The sequence below is a fragment of the Chiloscyllium plagiosum genome, chromosome 11 (assembly GCF_004010195.1).
Source record: "Chiloscyllium plagiosum isolate BGI_BamShark_2017 chromosome 11, ASM401019v2, whole genome shotgun sequence".
In the NCBI taxonomy this organism is placed as follows: domain Eukaryota; kingdom Metazoa; phylum Chordata; class Chondrichthyes; order Orectolobiformes; family Hemiscylliidae; genus Chiloscyllium; species Chiloscyllium plagiosum.
The window spans coordinates 51,085,223-51,106,685 of NC_057720.1; the positions used below are offsets into that span (position 1 = coordinate 51,085,223).

The 21,463-nt window shown below is 39.5% G+C and overlaps 1 protein-coding gene across 8 annotated transcripts in view; it reads left to right on the plus strand.

The window, feature by feature from the left end:
- dab1a (DAB adaptor protein 1a) overlaps positions 1–21,463 on the plus strand; it is a 687,756-nt gene that overhangs the window by 422,899 nt on the left and 243,394 nt on the right. For 4 of the 8 annotated variants that reach the window (XM_043699305.1, XM_043699300.1, XM_043699306.1 and 1 more), the window contains one exon: positions 524–599. The exons of 3 other annotated variants lie outside the window; for them this stretch is intronic. The gene's annotated coding sequence lies outside the window, so the exon portion shown is untranslated. Of the gene's footprint in view, positions 1–510; positions 600–21,463 lie in introns of those variants that run through there. One more of the 8 variants, XM_043699301.1, reaches the window with a different exon arrangement.

The window sequence follows — 21,463 nt, forward strand, 5'->3', positions numbered from 1 at the left end:
CATTAATAGTCACCACCTGGTATGTCATGAAAAATCCGATTACACTTTATACAAGATATAACTTTTCCAAGGCTATTTTTATTGAGGCCAAAAATGGAAGAGTAGAAGCTTTCATCAAAGTAGATTTCTAAACCTTTCCAGTTGTGGGGACATCATCAGTGCATTCCATGCGGGAACAGGGTATCATTGGCAGTAACTTACAGTTTCTGCATTTAACTGTGCATGTGCAAATGTAAGAAGTTGCCGCAGTTCCACAGTGATAATTTAGCAAATGTTGGCAGGTTTGTTGTCATTATAAGTACAAATTCTGGGTCATTACTAATGATCCTTCATTGAACAAGCTCCCTTAGTTTGCCTGCCTCTTCTCGGAATTCTAACCAAGCTTTATTTTCTGCCCTTCACTGACAATTGCATGTTTTCAGTTCAGTAATCAAGGGACAGGTTTAATTGCCGTGCTCTTTGACCCCCTTACCACCAACAAGCCTCCACCCATTCTGTATTTTGTTCTATTTCTGTCTTGTAGCTTTGCCAGTTGCTGCAGAAACATTAGAAAGATTTCAACTAGAAGGAAGCTTTAATAAATCAAGGAGAGAACCATGGTAATGTATAGTGCTGCATGATTTCTTGCTGTGTTGGAAGCTTTATTCCTTTTTCTAAGTTAATTTAGTTTTACTTTCTGTTCAGATCCTATGAAATACAATGCAGCCTGTCTACTCTCAAGAACAGGATAACTTGTTATCTACCAGTGAAGCTCAAATTTAATTTAGTTGAGATTTGGGCAGAGGGGCAAATTATATTTTGAGCTTGATGAATAGTTAGAGAGGGACCTGGAACAGACAGGGCTTGCTACTAATAAATCGGATGCTGCATTATATTCTACAGGCAAACAACTACTTGGCTATGCAAATCCTACCTTTTCAGGCAGTGAACAGAGAGCATCGATTCAGAGCCATCATGACCTCTATAATTATGGCTTAAAATATCTACTCTATGTGCAGTTGTAGTTGTTTGACAGCCTGAGACAGGGAGTGTGTTGCAGTGGGCCGATTACATTGACAGTTTCTCTTTTGGAATCCCAAGCTGGCTTTGTTTCAAGTTACCCTGTACAGTGTTGTTTCTTTTGTAAGCTTTTGTTGTTGCATTGAACTATTTTGCATGCATACAATAGAGATCAAAAGAAAAAAATATCAAGTGCTTAAGAAGTGTAATAAAAATAAACTTTCAAGGTGAAAAATGTGAAACACTTTGCATTTGACCTTTAATCAAAAATGGCGTATTCAGGCTAGTTAACTCGTTTTATAGAGCTGACAGGTAAAATCATAACAGTGCTGTGTTTATTTATCTACTCGGAGCAGTTCTTGATATCTCTTTACTCTAGCATGGGCCAGTGCTGGATATTCAATTTTTTTTGTAAGTTCAAGGTATTCCCTTAGAAAGTGGTGTCTGATGATACAATTTAGAGCATACTTTCAGATAGGACAACAGACTGAGGTCAGTGAGCAAAGACAAGTTTTTGAATATTTCTGTATTTCTTTTTCTTTGTGCCAAAATGCTCTCAAATCCCAACTCAATGATCTCCCTCCCATACAAAATTGTCCTGTTGCTGCTGCTGTCCTTTCCACAGATGTCCATGGCTTCTCTCTCCCTCCAATCTAGGCACCATTTATATTTTTATTTCAGGATCATCGCTGTCTTTTCAAGAATAGCAATCTTATTCAACCTACTTTCTCTTTCCATCAGAATAATATACCTAGCTCATTTTCTGTGATTAATTACTTTCATCTTCAAAGTAAGTATTGTGCTAAACTGGAAATTGTGCATATGAATTAATGCTTTACATGGTAAGAATTTTTGATAATTGATGTTTCGGGCATAAGTCCTTCTTCAAGAATTTTTGATGTCCCAGGTAACAGTACAAAAAACACAATACATCTTTAATATTTAAAAGGAAATGCATCTGTAGATGGGCAACAAGTAGTGAGAGTAATAGAAGAACAAACAATTGCATCATGTAGATAATACCACACAACCTTCAAGGGACTCAACCTCTTCTTTGTCCAGTTGACAGCAGGTATTCAACCTGCTCCTTATTTGTACTCTGAGCCTACTTATCAAGGTCAAGGCCATTTCTATGTTGGGGTTCAGTTATGGGAACAGTTTGCTCAATATACCTCAGCGTAGGGTTGGGAGAAAAGTTTCCATAGCACCTTACTGTGATAAAGATTTTCCAGTGGTATATTTTGAAGATGTTGTAATATCTTTTGAACAGTAAGTCCATCTGAATTTAGTGCTTTGTAAAATCCAATTATCTAATGTTGCTGGGACACAGCTGGTGGGAAACCTTTACATTATTTGCATCCATATTTGGGCAAAGAAATTATAGATGGAATTTTCCAGTTTTGAGTTAAACTGTTTTTTGAATGAGATTCATAGCATCTAGTCTGCTGGTGGCTGAAAGTGACTTTCCTCACATAATCATTCACTCTGCCCTCTTTAACTAAGCAACTGGCTCTTTGGTGGCTTTCTCATGGAATTGCACAACTGAACAGACAGAAGGGCTCACCAATGTCATGGGATTCCTATTCAAAGTCCAGCTGCACACGGTCACAGATGCTACGAGCCAAAAACTGGCCCTTACACTATGGTGCTCCACGGCAACCATGGCTGATGTGACTTGAACATCAAAGTTCTCTCTCAGTTTGAAGACAGGTACCTGGAGGTAATGGTGGATAGCATGGTTGGAGCAGAGGGTCAAGCTTTTTCTTTCCAACCATCAATGGTAGTCACACTACTAGACATGGATGACCTGTACACATATAATGGTCTGAGTCAGGGCTATGTCCTGGAGGAAAAGGAGCACCTAGCACTGTAGAAAGTTAATGATCTTCTGCCCTTGCAAGGGTAAGTGCCACTATTTCCTTTCTGCTACCTCATACACGCACGACCATCATTCATTCAAACTCTGCCACTGCACACATTTCCCACCAAAGCTCATGAACTATAATTCTCACCACTGCATGCATCCCATGGTCTTACCAATTAATGACTTCGTCAGATTGCATGGACCATCAAAACAACAGAAGGCAGGTTTGACAGAGGAGGTCAGTAAGCTGGATCAATGGATGGAGGAGTTTTCCAACATTATGCACTACCATGCTGGCTCTGCCATTTGGGAATCTAGTTGTGCATTTCACAATTTGTTGACCATTATGGTCCATTACTGAGTCAATGCAGTCATGACTATTGCTGAGAAAAGACACATTGATCAAATGTTTTCATCTTGCCCACATCAGTTCAATACCATATGTAGGTGAGCAGGGTGTGTGTTCCAAAGACTGGCAGTTCCTATTAATCAGAATATCCTTTTGGCTGTTTGGAAAAGATCAAGCAAAAGAATGACCATACCAAACCAACTCATACTTGGGAAACTCGCAATGCAGTGTCCAACATTAGATATAATCCTGCAATTGGATAACATTTGCTGAATAATTCTGAGTGTGCAAAGAATACACTGACAAACAATTTAGGCTTGTCAGCTGGTTCACAGTGTGGTGCATGTGTGCACACTGAAAGCTACATATATTAATATAGAGGGTCCTGTTCTTTGCAAACAAAAAGAACATACATATACAATAAGCCTGTTATAATGTTTTTAAAATGATGACTGCCAGTTGCTCGTTCTTTTTTCAGGGCAATGCTGTGATCACTCAGGATCAACATGTCTGGTATAAAATGTAATAAAACTTGGTGGTTAATGTCATTCATCATTAATTGATGCCTTCTCCATTGAATGCCTATACCAATCAGTTTCCATTTGCCAACCAGTCAGCACTCTCTCCTCATACAGTATAAATGTTGATTTCCTGTTGGATTGGTATTCTTGCAAATTGTCTTTATGAATGCATGATGAAAGGCTTTTACAAAATTTGTTTTTTTTCCAGCAATATTTAGGTACTGTGTGACCAAATGACCTTTTGCAATCATGAAAATTGCAATAGCCTCAAATTCCAAAGATTTTGCTTTATCCCATGGAAAGGAAAAATCAGTAACTTACATGTAGTCTACCATTTTATGCAATTATTGCACATTTGACATTCAGTCCTAGATAGCTTGTGTAAATTCTAGGCTCCACCTATGATACAGGATGAACCCAATCCCCATTCCAAGCATTCACATTCCCTTTTGTGTTGCCAATCCTGTGCCCTTGTGTACTTTCAGCCTTCCCCATTTCTATTGAGCCCTTCTAATAACAGTTGATGTTCCCACCTAACCTCCATTACCCATGTCTTTGTGAATTGCCCTAACTTTGCCCCTAAACTTTCCCTTGGTAGAAACAAGAACGGCCATGGCCTATGAAAATGCTTCCTCCTGGAAATCCAGGTCTGTTCCTATAGTCAGTACCACCCTCCAATTGGAATTGTCCCCTCCACAATCAACCACTAAGACCAAAGATGTAGCAGAAGAGTTAGGCCATTCAGCCCATTGAGTCTATTCTGCCACTCATGGCTGATCTCATTATCCTCAATTTTGCTTTCTTGACTTTTCCCTGTAACCTTTGATTTGCTTACTGATTAAAAATCTGTCCATCCCAGCTTTGAATTTGCTTAATAACCCAGCCTCATCAGCCCTCTTCTGTAAAAACATTTGCAGACGTATTACCCTCTGAGAGATGAACTTCCTCCTCATCTCTGTTTTTAATCTTTTTAACCTTACTCCGAGACTATGCCCTCGGGTTCTAGACTCTCACTCAAAGGGAAACAACCTTTCTATGTTGTCAAGTCCCCTAAGAATATTGTATGCTTAATAAAATATCCTTGAAAGCTTCTAAATTCCAATGAGTACAAGCTCAAAAGTTTCAAATAGTCGTCATATGACAGTACTTCTATATCTAGTGAACCTTTTCTGGACTGATTCCAATGCTAGTATACCTTTCTTTAGATAACAAGCCCAAAATTGTTCATAATATTCCATCTGTCATCTGACTATGGCCTGATATATTCTTAGCAGCACCTCTCTACTTTTTTAGTCTTCCATTCCTATTAAAATAAAGGTTAACATTCCACACATCTTTCCCACTGAACTTGGATGCTAGCCTTTTGTAATTCATGAATGAGGATTCCCAAATCCCTCTGTTCTATAGATTCATTTCTCCATTTAAATAATATTTAATTCCTCTATTGTTTGTACTAAAGTGCTTATCCTCAAATTTTCCCAAATTACATTCCATCTGCCAAGTTTTTTCTCCACTTGCTTAATCTGTCATCCTCACCAATTGCCTTCCTATCTATTTTTTGAGCCATCCACCAAATGACTATTGTACATTCAATTTCCTCATTCTGGGGGGACTACTATTTTGTAATAATTGTGGCTCAAGCATTGATTCCTGTGGGACTCCTCTAGTTATGGCTATCATCCTGAAAATGTCCCATTATCCCAAAATTCTATTTTCTATTTGTTAGCCAGTACTCTATCAATTTTAATGTACTGTTTCTAATTGCATAGATTCTTATCTTATTTAGTAGCCTCATATGTGGTACCTTATCAAACATCTTCTGAAAATCCAAACACATTATATCCAATGCTTCCCACTGCTCCTGCTTCTAAAAATTCTAGTAAATTTTTAGGCATAAGTTGGTCACTGTAATCATTCTATCAGCGACCCATACCATGAATCTGATCCTCAAACTTGAGTCATGATCTATCCCCAGGATTCTGTGGACTGCCCTCACATAAACCCCCAATATTGAGCAAACCCAGGATTGATCATGGCACTCCTTTGGACTGACTAAGATAACAACCTTGATAGCCACGTCCCAGCACACTCCTAAACAGATCTCCCCGTACTTCTCAGACTGGTATGGAAATGCACATGTACAGCAGGACTGACTGTGGTCCAATCCCCAGACTGCAAGGACATAAATCCCCAAACTCTAATGGGGCCAAGCATCTGACTGGCCAGGCCAAACTTGCTAGATCAATTAGATTAAAGCTATGCCAGACCGTGAAAGTACCACAGCTCTTTAAGACTGTTCCTGATTGACTTTCAGAGGTACCCATTTGTTTCAAGTGTTTGGCTGTTGGACATGTTGCATGTGTAATCTTGATGAATCCCAATGCCATACAATGACATGACCACCTCTTTAACTGTTCAAAGCTCCCCACCCCATGACCAGCTGTCTGCCTCTTCCTCTGCACTAAAATTAATGCAACTCACAGAAGCTCGCAACCTCAAAGCAAATGCAAAGTGCTGAGTGTTTAGGAAGAAGCTAACAGCCATAAACACTTAATATGTGTAGCCACATGAATGTGTGTGTCCCTGCACACAAAATGACCAGGTAAGTTGTAGTTGTTTTTGATCTCCAGAATAAAGTGGCTAAAGACTGAAGTAGTATGTACAGAAACAGACATGAAATGTGCTGATGTTGGCAATTCACCATTGCTGACTTGCATGGATTAATGTTGAGAAAGATAACAGGCATGGAGCATGCAGGAACATTATGGTAAAAACAAAGTTGGATGATACAATCTGTCAGTGAGTTGCAGCTGCCAAGCAACTGCATTGATTTATATTTCTGGAATTTGTGCCATCCAGTTTCTCAGGGTAGAAGAGGAGAACTGGAAGTGGCATTGAATTAAGGTGAGTTGGGCGACTAATGGGATGCAAATACATGGAAATAAGATAGTCACTGGCTAATAACAGGAGTTTGAAGTGACTATTTAAGGGGAAATTCAGAAAACATACTTTGACGTCAGGGTTCTGATTCTTTCATTCTTATCAGATTGTCCCATCTTTCTTGTCATTTCTTGCAACACAACAGGGAGGGAAATTCCCTTCCTACAAGACCAGCACCTTGTGTGCTGGAGTTGGAATCAATGGCAGTGAACTCCAGAAACAGTAGCTCAGTTGAATTTCTTGGTCTTCTGATGTGGTTATGTTTGTTTACTGCAAACAGTAAACAGAAATTCAAATCCCATTTTTTAAATAACCAAAGGCTGTTTGAAAATTTTAGTTGACAAGCAGGAGGCTGGGAGAACACAGCAAGCCAAGCAACATCAGGAGGTGTAGAAGTAAACGTTTCGGGTGTAACCCAGTTGACAATATTTTATTACGTGGAATATTTATTGTCTTTAAATTATTTCATTATCACCACATTCAAACAGGTGTGCAAACTGCCAAGTTGGTTTATCATGCTATTTGTGTACAATGAGATTAAGCTAATTTTAACCCATTCTTTTTTAATGTTTCTGACTCTCAGTAGTGTTCAATTCTACAGCCAGGGGCATCTCAATAATAATTTACACGAGTCTAATTTTTGAGGTGTGAAGTGAGGTAAGTTATTTGATCATGTGGAGAATCACAGCTGAATCATATTCTGACCCAGCATCTATATTAAACATACCAATGGCTTCCATTGGCAAGAATAGCCCGAACAGATTTTTATATCCTCTTTCGCTGAACCCACTTGTGGTGTTGCTACTGCAGACGCTCTGGTGAAGAGCAGCTGACTTAGCTTTGATTACACATTATAGCATCGTTAATTGTTTGTTGAAAAAGGACCAAAGTCCATCTAGATTAGTTTCTCCCATTTTTATAGTTTCCTGATATAAAAGCATTGTTGACTGATTATGATTATAATTATTGAATTGTCTGGCCTATTGCAACAAACATAAAATTAATGCAGAAAAATACTCCAATAATTTTCTTCAAAAATTTCTAAAAAATGAAGAACACAGCTGTCATGGTAAAAAGCAAGTTAATAAGCCATTAAAATCACTTAGTTTTGACTTCTTATTGATTGAGATACATTTACTGCAAATTGAGGTCATTACAGTGTGAATAAGAGTCAGTCAGCTCACTTAGCAGAGGAGGCGCGCCAGTGTGATGTAATCTTATTCATTTATTTTATACTTATATAAATGGATTATTTTATTGGAACAATTAATAAAATAACCACTTTGCTTTGCTGACTCTGACCATGTTGTATCATTCAGAGTCGTAAGATATGAAAGAAAGATTTGCATTGATCATTGCATTTACATTTGTCATAGATCAGCCATGATCATATTGAATGGCAGACCAGGTGTGAAGGGCTGCAAGTTTCTATGTTTCTATATTTTAGATATCAAGTCAATTATTTGGTTATGTATTTTAAGGTACTATTTGGTTATGTATTTTAAGTTACAGCACAGAAGTTTCTAAAATGCAATTGTGTTCTTTCCCTCTGTGCACCTGTATGTGTCTTATTATTAAACTCTGACAAGTGTATTTGTAAAGTAAACCTTCAGGAAATAAACTAATAGCAAATGTGTTATGATCCCAGTAATCCTAGACAAATCAGATTCAAGAATGGAACTTTTTTATTCATTCATGGAATGTGGGTGTCACTGGCAGACCAAAATATGTCGCTAAACAATAAAAACCAAAGAATTGTGGATGCTGGAAATCAGAAACAAAACCAGAAATTGCTCGTAAAATTCAGCTCTGGCAGCATATATGGAGAGAAAACAGATTTAACATTTTGAGTCCAGTGTCCCATCTTCAGAAGAATGATCACTGCACCCAAAACATTAACTCTGCTTGCTCTGCACAGATGCTGAGACTGTGGTGCTGAAAAAGCACAGCAGGTCAGGCAGACTCCAAGAAGCAGGAGAATTGAACTATTGAGCAAGAGCCCTTTTAATCAGGAAAATCGATGTTTCAGGCAAGAGCCCTTCATCAGGAAAATGATTTCCTGATGAAGGGCTCTTGCCTGAAATGTCGATTCTCCTGTTTCTCAGATACTGCCTCTCCTGCTGTGCTTTTCCAGCATCACACTCTCGACTCTGATCTCCAGCATCTGCAGTCCTCACTTTCTACACAGATGCTACCAGACTCGCTGAGTTTGTCCAGCAATTTCTGTTTTTGTGTCAAGATTTATTGCTCATCTCTAGATGCCCTTGAGAAGGTGGTGGTGAATTGCCTTCTTGACCCACTGCAGTCCATGTGCTGAAGGTTGACCCACAATGCCCTTGGGGAGGGAATTCCAGAATGTTGACCCAGCGATGATGAAGGAATAATCATATATTTCCAAGTCAGGATGGTGAGTGGCTTGGAGGGGATTTTGCAAGTTGTGATGTTCCCATGTACCTGCTACCCTTGTCATTCTAGATGGGCAAAGTTAGAAATCACACAACGCCAGGTTATAGTTGAACAGGTTTATTTGGAACTACAATCTTTGGCAGCACTGCTCCTTCATCAGGTAGCTCAATTGACAAAGGAGAAGCACTGTGAAAGCAAATATAGTCTGTTGGACTATAACCTGGTGTTGTGTGATTTTTAACTTTGTCCACCCAGTTCGACACCCGCACCTCCACATCGACCTCAACTGGGTTGCTTTATCTTGAATGGTGTCAAGCATTTTGAGTATTGTTTGAGCTGCAATCATCCTGACAATTTTTTAGGAATATTCTGTCACACTCCTGAATTGTGACTTCTAGATGGTGGACAGGCTTTAGGGAGGCAGGAAGTGAGTTACTTATTGCAGTATTCCTAGCCTCTGACCTGCTGTTGTCACTATTGTGTTCATGTGGTGCGCCAAGTTGAGTTTTTGGTCAATCGTAATCCCAAGGATATTTTTAGTGGTGAATTCATTGATTAACAAGGGGCAGCGGTTAGATTGTCTCTTATTGGAGATGGTCATTGCCTGGCATTTGTGTGGTGCAAATGTTACTTGCCACTTGTCAGCCTAAGTAGGAGACTGGAAGAACACAGCAAGCCAGACAGCAACAGGAAGTTAAGCAGTCAATGTTTTGGATATAATCCTACTTCAGGAATGGAAGTGGGGGGTAGGGGGAGCTGCAGATAAAGCAGCAGGGGCAAGATTTTGGATGGGGTGAGGGGCAGAATGGTGAGGGAGTGACAGGTGAACACAGGTGGTGGGTATGACCTGGTTGGTCAATGGGAGGGATGAATCCAGTTGGTAGCTGGAAGGAATAGTCAGTCAGAAGAATGGAAGGGAGTGGGGTTGCTGGAAAGGGATTCAGGGGATGGGTGGGAAGGTTATTTGAAATTGGAGAACTCTATGTTCAGAGCTGAAAATGTGTTGCTGGAAAAGCGCAGCAGGTCAGGCAGCATCCAAGGAACAGGAGAATCCAAGCTGGAAAAGCGCTTTTCCAGCAACACATTTTCAGCTCTGATCTCCAGCATCTGCAGCCCTGACTTTCTCCTCGAACTCTATGTTCAGTCATCTATGTTCAGGCTGTAGGCTGCCCAGGCAGAAGATGAAACGTTGTTCCTTCAAGTTGTGGTCTGATTCATAGATATAGAACAATACAAGCTCTTCAGCCTTCGATGTTGTGTTGGCCGTTTATCCTATTCTAATACCAGACTAAACTACATAGCCTTCATTGTACTATCTTCCATGTGCCTATCCAAGAGTTGCTTAATGTCCTTAATGTACCTGACTCTACTACTACTGTTGGCAGTGCATTCCATGCATCCTCCACTCTCTGTGTAAAGAACATACCTCTAACATCTCCCCTAAACCTTCCCCAAATTACCTTAAAATTATGCCCCCTCATGATAGACATTCCCACTATGGGAAAAAGTCTCTGCCTGTCAACATCTTGTACACCTCTATCAAGTCACTTTTCATCCTTCTTCGCTCCAATGAGAAAAGCCCTAGCTGCCATAACCTTTATTCATAAGATATGCCCTCCAGTCCTGGCACCATTCTGGTAATTCTCTTCTGCACCCTCTCTAAAGCTTCCATATCTCGATGCTCCAAAAGCTAGTGTGCTTCCAATTAAACCTGTTGGACTATAACCTGGTCTTGTGTGATTTTTAACTTTGTATACCCCAGTCCAACACGGCATCTCCAAATCATTTCCAATAATGAGGCGTCCAGAGCTGAACACACTACTCCAAGTGTGGTCTAACCAAGGCTCTATAGAGCTGATGTATAACGTTGCAGCTCTTAAACTCAATCCCCCAGCTAATGAAGCCAATTTATCATATGTCTTCTAACAATCCTATCAACTTGGGTGACAACTTTGAGGGACCTATGGACATGGACCCCAAGGTCCCTCTGTTCTTCCAAGCTGCCAAGAATCTTGCCTTTAACCCTGTAATCTGCATTCAAATTCAACCTTCCAAAGTGAATCACTTCACACTTTTCCAGGTTGAACTCTCTCTGCCACTTATCAGCCCAGCTCTGTATCCTGTCAATGACCTGTGGCTTCCTACTACAGCCCTCCACACTATCCACAACTCCACCAATCTTTGTGTCTCCTTGGTTCGCTGTGGCACTGAAGGAGGCCGAGGATGGACATGTCGGAGAAGGATTGGGAAGGAGAATTGAAATGAGCAGTGACTGGGAGCTCAGGTAGGCCTTGATTAGCCCAGCTGAAATGTTCAGCGAAATGTTTCCTTAGTTTACGTTTGGTCTCAATGATGTAGAGGAGACCACATTGGGAACACCAGATGCATTAAACTAGGTTGGAGGAGAGGCAGGGGAATCTCTGTCTCACCCGGAAGGACTATTTGTGGCCCTGGATGGAGGTGAGGGGGGTTGGTGTGTTGGCAGGGTTTGCATCTTTAACGATTGCAGGGAAAGGTACAGTGGGGATGTGGCTAGGGGTTGGTTGCTGGGGAGACTGGCGTGTACCAAGGAATGACAAAGGGAATGCTCCTGGCGGGAGGCAAGAAGGGGGGGTAGAGACAGGAAGATGTTCTGAGTGGTAGGTCTAATTGGAGTTGGCACATGCATTTCCTCAAACACTTGCTGTGTTCTTCCAGCTTCCCAGTTGTCTACTTTGGATTCCAGCATGTGCTGTGTTTTTGTTGTCTCACTTGTCAGCTAAGCCTCGATATTGTTCAGATCTTTTGCATTTGGACACAGTCTGCTTCAATATCAGGGGAGTTGTGAATAGTGCTGAACATTGCGCAATCATTACCAAGTATCTTCATATCTGACCTTATGATGGAGGGAAGATCATTGATGAAGCAGGTGAAGGTGGTTGAGCCTAGGACACTACCCTGAAGAATCCCTGCAGAAATGTCCTTGAGCTGAGATAACTGACTTACAACAGCCACAGCCATCTTGCTATGTGCTGGGTATGATTTCAACAGCAGAGAATTTGCCCCCAGTATGCATAGGCATTCATTTCAGATTTGCTAGGGCTCCTTGATGCCACACTTGATTGACTGTGGCCTTGACATCAAGAACTGTCACTCTTTCCTCACCTCCAAAAATGAGCTCTTTTGTCCATGTATGAGCCAAGGCTATTATGAGGTCAGGAGCTGGGTGGCCCTGGCAGAACCCAAACTGGTCGTCACTGAGCAGATGCTGTTTGATAGCAGTGTTGAAGACAGCTTCCATCTCTTTATTGATGATTGAGAGTGGACTGATAGGGAGTTATTTGCTTGGGTTGAATTTGCCCAGCTAATTTGAGTTCAGGAGAAACTTGGTTTGATTGACCATAAGATTTTCTTTTGCAATTTGCTTCCTATAGTTGTCCATCACTGAATATATTCACACCAGGCTGCTAATGTATTTTTAACAAAAGAATGTTACACAAAAGGAAAAAGGTAATTATTTATAAAAGATACATTTGAAAAATCTGATCACAAGCAGCAAAAAGAAAGCTTTAAACTTGTTTCCCATTAATATCCTTCAGACACTCAACCATCTAAGATTTTCAGCTTTCAGAGTTGGCACATACTGAACTATATCCAACTGTAAGGATACTCTATGTTATTTTATGTCCATGTGATCAGAACTAAATGTCTCTAGTAAAGCAAAATTATGTGTATTCTGAAAATCTGAAATTAAACAGAAAATACTGAAATACTTTGTAAGTCTGGCAACAGAGAAAAAAAGGAGTCAACATTTCAGGTTGATTGCTTTCATTAAATCCAGATATAACCAGAATCAGATATTTGTGCATATGTTTCTTCATGGTGTTCAAATGGTAAGCAAGAAAACATTCAGGGAATTATGCAATTCCTTCACAGTAAGATTCTTATACACAACAACAGTTTTATCACACTCACTTAGCACAATTAGTACAAAGCATTGTTGTGCAGCAATAAACAACATGCCACATTTCCCCCATATGCTTACATTTAGCAAACTAATATGTCACTGTCTCCCAGTATTTCTATTATCTTAAGAATTTTTTTTGCCTTTACTGTCTTGATTGCCTCACAGGATGTTTTAATTAATTGATTTCCAAGTCACTATATCTTATTTTGCTCAGTTTGCACCCAAAATTAAAAAGTTTTAGATGTGTTTAAAATGCCAACTTAGTTTAACTACTTGCTTATTAGTTACTGTGAAGAAAACAATAATCAAGACAAACTCTTCATTGTGTTAACTACCACATATCTCAGAACAGTTCTTCTTTTAATTACAGACCTCAGACATTTGTAGGGACTTCCCCAATCTTGCGCTGGTAGATCATGTTGATGAATGGAAGAAATTCAGTTGCATTGAATAGCTATTTATGATAAATTTCAGCTTATTTTGTAAGGTTTGGAACTTATGTCCAACCCTTAGAAGGGACAGAGACTCTCTATGTGAGATTTCCCTTCATCCCTGCCCTTGTGGGGTCTGACATAATACTGGAAGGCTTGAACATCTTGTAAGAAGGAGCACTCTGACCTCCAGATGTGGCGTTGAGGTTCAGGCCTATATTTTTAGAACATGGCTGTTATGCCGCTGTCTACATCTGGAGACAGAAAGTGCTTATGAATTCAGTGACTTAAGAATTCTGACAGCTGCCTGCCTACACCACTCTGTCCTTGCCCTGGGCATGCTGCCAGCTGGCTTGTTCACCAGTTCATCCTTAGAATTGTATAAATGCTTGTGAGACCATAAAATTATTAATACATTCAGCCAGTTGCTCTCAAATCTTATTCTTCTGTGAAAGCAATTAAATTCACAAGCTATTTGTAACTTTGTTTTCCTTGTTACTATGCAAGAAAAGTTCATTACTGATATTTACCTTATTGAACCATCATAATGAGTGGACCCAGAGCACCCATTCACCACCCATTGTTGTATCTTGTTGTTTTCTGATTAATTCTGGGGTCTATTAATTGGAAATCTATTGGAAGTCTTAAAATAACTCCTGAAGGAAGAGTAACTTTGCTGAACCACCACATTGAAAACCCTCCCAAAGTTATCTTTATCTTTCTATAACCAATACACTCCTCATTCTACTTTCATTGTTTAACTTGAAGCAATATTTTGGATTGTCTTTTTTCATACCACCTTATCTAAGTATCTTAAGCATTTCCTTTCCAGGCTGCGAAATGTATTATTCTCCAGCCTTTCCTGATAACTCAGATCCTGACTCTTGAAAAGAGTCTTGTGTATTTTCTTTGCTTTGCTTCTAATATTTGAATGACTCTCTTGACAGTCAGCATTGAACACAGCAGGACTAAAGCAGGAGATTGTTTAAAAGTTGCAAAAATTGCAGATGCTAGAAATCAGAAGCAACAACAGAAATTTCTGGAAAACTTCAGGTCTGGCAGCATCTATGGAGAGAAATCATTGGAGATTCTTTTATCTGTATTCCTCTGACTTGTATTCTACCAATCTGTTTTTAATTACACCATATTGATAGCCATACTTACAGTTGTCTAAGGTTTAAGGTCAGGAATTTACTCCTAAACCTTTCTACCTCTCTTCCTAGCTTTCCTCCACTATGGCCTATGTCTTTGCCCTTTTGACTTGTGTCATATTTTGTTTTATAATACTCCCTTGAATTACTTTGAGACATTCTGTTATGTTAAAGAGAAAATTGGACAAGTATGTCTTTGCTTGATGAGATGGTTAATTAGCTGGGTTATTTGTGAATTGTGGTGACTCGTTTCCAATTTTGGAATGTTTGGAAAGAGTTACCAAAATCATATCACAACCCCCATCAAAATTGACAATAAGATTTGAATTCCACACATCTATTGACCAGAGTTACCATTGGTTGTTTGAGAACATGATGCTATTACTTGCGCACTCCAGCCTCCATTTACTGCCCATAAAATGCGATCTCTCTCCTTTAACTGAAATGCTCTTGCTTCCCTCTCTGTTAGATTATTTCATACATCACTAACTGAGTGATTTAAATTTCTCTCCTTTTTGATCTGGTTGTCATTTTGAAATAGCAATGCTTCTCTTCCCATTGCTTTAAAATTGTGCACATATTGAATTGCCTTCTATGCCAGCATCCCTCAATAGTCTTCCAAAGTCACAGTTTATCCAGCATTAGAAGAAGGTGCTTATTGCACATGATGTGCAAGGAGATGGTGCAATGACAATCGGAGTTAGCATTCCGTGGGGAATGCAGCAGAGACTGGTAGTCTTCATGATCCTACCAATTAAAAAGGTGCGATGTATAGGGGAATTCCTTTTACCTCATTGTAAAGGTGCTTTCTATTAATATATGTAGCTTCTAACATGTGCAGGTGCATTGCAGTATGTGCCCAATTAATAATCTTAAATTGGTTTGCAATGTAATTCTAAGCAGTGTCAAGATTATTTAGTATATGTTGTCTGTTTTAAAGCGGAGGTTGACTCCCTTCTAAGAACGGAGGAGAAAGTGAGGTCTGCAGATGCTGGAGATCAGAGCTGGAAATGTGTTGCTGGAAAAGCGCAGCAGGTCAGGCAGCATCCAGGGAACAGGAGAATCGATGTTTCGGGCATAAGCCCTTCTTCAGGAATCAGCCCTTTCCTGAAGAAGGGCTTATGCCCGAAACGTCGATTCTCCTGTTCCCTGGATGCTGCCTGACCTGCTGCGCTTTTCCAGCAACACATTTCCAGCTCCCTTCTAAGAACTAAAACCAAAACACTGAAAGAGGAGCACCTCACCCTATAATCCATAAATTGTGTGAGAAGTGGTATAACCTGCTTTTCAGCAACTTCTAGTGGTTAAATAAAATAAATCCCTGACACTCTCAACAAGTAAAAATGTATTTATCTAACTCTGACAGTGAACAAATTAACTAAACTATTAGCTAACCAAATAAATCCCTCTAACTGCTAACTATTAACTGACTACTAATTGACTCAAAGGTAGAAGACAGAGAGTGGTGGTGGAGGGTTGTTTTTCAGACTGGAGGCCTGTGACCAATGGAGTGCACAAGGATCAGTGCTGGGTTCACTACTTTTCATTATTTATATAAATGATTTGGATGTGAGCATAAGAGGTATAGTTAGTAAGTTTGCTGATGACACCAAAATTGGAGATGTAATGGACTGTGAAGAAAGTTACCTGCTAGCACAAAGGGATCTTGATCATATGGACAAATGGGCTGAGGAGTGGCAGATGGAGTTTAATTTAAATAAGTGCAAGCTACTGCATTTTGGGAAAGCAAATCTTAGCAGGACTTATACGCTTAAGGGTAAGGTCCTAGGGAGTAATGCTGAACAAAGTGCAGGTTCATAGCTCCTTGAAAGTGGAGTTGCAGGTAGTAAGGATAGTGAAGAAGGTGTTTGGTACACTTTCCTTTATTGGTCAGAGTATTGAGTACAGGAGTTGGGAGGTCATGTTGTGGCTGTACAGGACATTGGTTAGGTCACTTTTGAAATATTGCATGCAGTTTTCATCTCCTTCCTATTGGAAGGATGTTGTGAAACTTGGAAAGGTTCGGAAAAAATTTACAAAGATGTTGCCAGGGTTGGAGGATTTAAGCTATAGGGAGAGGTTGCATATACTAGGGCTATTTTCCCTGGAGTGTTGGAGACTGAGGGGTGACCTTGTAGAGGTTATAAAATCATGAGGGGCATGCATAGGGTGAATAGACAAGGTCTTTTCCCTAAGGTGGGGGAGTCCAGAACTAGAGGGCATAGGTTGAGGGTGAGAGGGGAAAGATATGAAAGAGACCCTAGGGGCAGCGTTTTCACGCAGAGGGTGGTGCGTGCGTAGAATGGGCTGCCAGACGAAGTGGTGGAGGCAAGTATGATTGCAACTTTTGAAAGGTATCTGGATGGGTATATGAATAGGAAGAGTTTGGAGGGATATGGGCCGGGTGCTGACAGGTGGGACTAGATTGGATTGGGATATCTCTTCAGCATGGACGGGTTGGACTGAAGGGTTTGTTTCCGTGCTGTACATCTCTCTAACTCTATTCCCAAATAAAACAAGATTCTAATGGTATACTCTTCCAATAAATGCGAGTCCCACTCATATACAAAATACAGAATTTAGTCTCTCAAAACTACTGGCAGGTTACATATCTTCTGGAATGTTCTTTTCCCCCCTTCCAATGATTCTTCTCTCAGGAGAGCCTTTTCCATCATTGGTGCTGTTATTATTTACATGGTGCTTTCTCTATTACTTAGATGACTGTGAGAGCCAATAATTCTCTTTGAAGATCTGAAGGCTGTTAGTTCTGTTGGATGGCAGCTTGCTCTGGGATCTTTGTCTTACTGTCCCCTTCTTTTATACCCTTGATGACATATCAATATTTCCTATGATAGGATTGGTTCCATGTCAAAACCATCAGATTTAAATTTAACAGGTTTTTGATATCTAAGTGTCTGGTTCAAATTGATTGCCAAAATTCAAAAGCTTGTTGTCTTGATTATAACTGCTGCTTGGCCTGTTAACTGTACGAAGAGTGTGGTGCGGGAAAAGCACAGCTGGTCAGGCAGCATCCGAGGAGCAGGAGAGTTGTTGTTTAGGATAGAAGCCCCTCATCAGCATTCCTGATGATCAGCAGTTTGCACATTTTACATTTGCACAACCTTTGGAATGAGAGAAACTAAAACAGATTAATGTATTGTATTTTAACTCCTATAAATGGATGTGTTGGGATTGGATCAGACATTTAAATTCAAAAACAGAAAAAGAGTTTAATCTGCTTCAAGATCGCACACTTTTGCATTTAACAGAGTGGGAAGTGATGGGAACATAATCAATCCAATGCAGGGGGCAAGTCCTCTAAATTAGTGCTCTGTGAGCCTTCATTTTACCAGAGATTCTATTTTTGTCTCGTGTTGGTCAGGTATCTCAGGCTTGGGGAAACCTGACAGATGAAAGCAACTGAGGAGCAACTGCTTTACATATCCAGCTTAAGCTAAAAATCCTGCAGAACTGCCCCAAACTAAAACTGAAAATGTGTTTTTTAATTTTTGGGTTTTCTCCCAAGTTCAAAACGCCCAGAATCTTTTGTTGAAAAGCTTAATGCACTACACTGTTGCTTTGCTTGCTCATAAACTCTCTCAATGCAAACAAAAACCCATTACACTATAAGAAGTCTTTCTCTCATGCTGTGTTTTAAAAGAACTCACCGTTGCTACAGAAATGCTTACTAGTTAATCATTATACACAGGGAGCACATTTTCAAATTCAAACTCAAATATCCAAACTCAAAAGTAAATAGTATTAAAATGTACATAAATTGGAGATCTTAATCATATAAGGCTAAAATCAAGGCCAACACTAGTTTTGATGCAGACTCTATTTCTCCCTCCGTGGAAGCTGCCAGACCTGTTAAGTATTTCCAGCATCTTTAGTTCCTTTTGCCAATTTTCTGCATGTACAGATTTTTGCTTTTGTGTTAAAAACAGGAAGTGCTGGAGAAACTCAGCATCTCTGACAATACATGTGGAGAGACAAACAGATTTAATGTTTTGAGTTCAATCAGAGCTAAATATCTGCTTTAACCACAGTACTTTGCTTTTATTTGCTTTTGTCTTATTCTTATGGCCACTGACTCAAATTTGTCCTTTATTCCTTGCAATATAGGTGGCATTAGCAAGGTTACATTTATTGTTCATTCCTAGTTGCCTTGAGGATTGATATGTCTTTCCCTTGAACTGTTAGAGTCATTGTGACAACAATACCTCAGAATACAGTCAGGTGGATTTAATGCAGAGAAAAGAAGGACATAGCATATCCAAGTCAAGGTCATAGGTGACTTGAAGGTCTTTTTCCTTCTCAATGATATAAGTTGCAGGAGAAGATGGTGCTGCTAATAGCTTTGTTGAGTAAGTTGTTGCAAAGTATTGTTTTAAAGACATGATTGAAAAGAATGAATTACTATACTTATTGCCTGAAAATCACTGTCTAAATCAGAAAGTTGTTATAGTGGTCACCAAGAATCAGGTGGAATTTTGTATTTTTCTGCACAGAGTCAGAATTGCCTTAAGTCTTTTGAAAGTTCTAAATGCAATGAAATACAGAACTGAAGATGCTGAAAAACTGAAACAGAAACAGGAATTGCTGGAGAAACCCAGCAGGTCTGGCAGCATCTATGGAGAGAAAGCAGTGCTAATATTTCGAGTGTAATGATTCTCCTTCAGAATGGTTACTGGACTCAAAATGTTAATTCCGCTTTCTTTCTACAGCTGCTGCCAGAACTGCAGAGTTTCTCCAGCAATTTGTGTTTTTGTTTGAGTTAAATGACCGTGGGTGAGGTACCCTCTCAAAATGATTTTCTGAGATAAAACTATCTGTGGAATTTACACTACTATTGCTTGTGCACACCCAAAACTCAAAGGCCAGTCTTCCTGTTACTGAGTGACACTTAACAAAGTGTTTTGTTGAGGAACTTGTTCATCATAAGTAGATGACAACAATCATCATTGATTCCACATTGTGTGGCAATGCCTTCTAACTTTGACTCACTTGGGTGGACAATAGAAGTATTGATCACTGCAGATAATTCATTTTATTGACGCCAAGATGCAAGGAAAAACAGTCAGTCTGAAAATGAAAAGCACAAAAAATCCCTTTCTCCTTCTATTTTTAAAATCTCAAACCTTGCCTGCTGTCATGACTATTCATGTGCCCCAAACAGAAATATTTTTAAAGAACCCAGCAGCTACTGTGTCCAGAAAGACAATTAAATTGTCTGTCTCAATCTCAAATCACCTTAAGGTCAATACCAAAATGAGTTTAGCCTGGATCTACCCAAGTTATCAAGAACTGGATTGCATTAATGTTTCTTGGATTCTAACAATGTCCCTTAATATTCCATCCCACTTTGTAAATTTATTTTGTATATGTAAACATGAGTTTGTATGTATGATAAGCGGAGTATTTTTCTTGTTTCACCGAAACTGGCTTAAGGACAATCAAAGCAATCTTCTTTGTTTCACAAAACAATCAAGAAAACCTTGCTTTATGTACTTTACAGCTAAAGCACATAACATTAAACAATCACCGAATTGGAAAGCACAGACATTAAAAAAGTCAAACGAGAAATGGGAAAAGTGGGAAGTTGTTCTTCTCACCGAATGTCATAAGATTCAATACGTCATAAACACTGAAACTACAGCAAGTCATTGGTGGAAGGGATGAAAATTGATTCCCCTGGCAGTAGTATTGAACGTACAAACTGTGTGTGTGTTACATAGCTCGGGATGTAATGATAGTTCTCCCTTTCTGATCTTAGCTTGTTGATCCCAAAGGCAAAATTCTTGCTTTTCCAAAAAAAAAGCAGCCCCATTCTCAGACTCATCAACCAGATATAGACAAACTCAGTCTTCATTTCTACAGTTTCTGATCTGATTCTCCATTGCAGCCTTTTAGTTTCTCAGTCTTGGTAAGGCTACTCTGGTCAGTATGAACTTTTCTATCTTGTTTGTTCTCAAGTTAACATTTTGATGTATTCTATTTTTACCTCTTTTCAAAGTTTTCCCCTTATCTATGTTTTTCATCAAAAATGCAGTAATGCGTACAGTTCTGGTCACTGCATTATAGGAAGGATGTGGAAGCTTTGGAAAAGGTTCAGAGGATATTTACTAAGATGTTGCCTGGTGTGGAGGGAAGGTCTTATAAGGAAAGGCTGAGGGACTTGAGGCTGTTTTCGTTAGAGAGAAAAAGGTTGAGAGATGACTTAATTGAGACATATAAGATAATCAGAGGGTTAGATAGGTTGGACAGTGAGAGCCTTTTTCCTCACATGGTGATGGCTAGCATGACGGAACATAACTTTAAATTGAGGAGTGATAGATATAGGACAGATGTCAGAGGTAATTTCTTTACTCAGAGAGTAATAGGGGCATGGAACACACTGCCTATAACAGTAGTAGACTTGCCAACTTTAAGGGTCTTCTTTGTTTCACAAAACAATCAAGAAAACCTTGCTTTATGTACTTTACAGCTAAAGCACATAACATTAAACAATCACCGAATTGGAAAGCACAGACATTAAAAAAGTCAAACGAGAAATGGGAAAAGTGGGAAGTTGTTCTTCTCACCGAATGTCATAAGATTCAATACGTCATAAACACTGAAACTACAGCAAGTCATTGGTGGAAGGGATGAAAATTGATTCCCCTGGCAGTAGTATTGAACGTACAAACTGTGTGTGTGTTACATAGCTCGGGATGTAATGATAGTTCTCCCTTTCTGATCTTAGCTTGTTGATCCCAAAGGCAAAATTCTTGCTTTTCCAAAAAAAAAGCAGCCCCATTCTCAGACTCATCAACCAGATATAGACAAACTCAGTCTTCATTTCTACAGTTTCCGA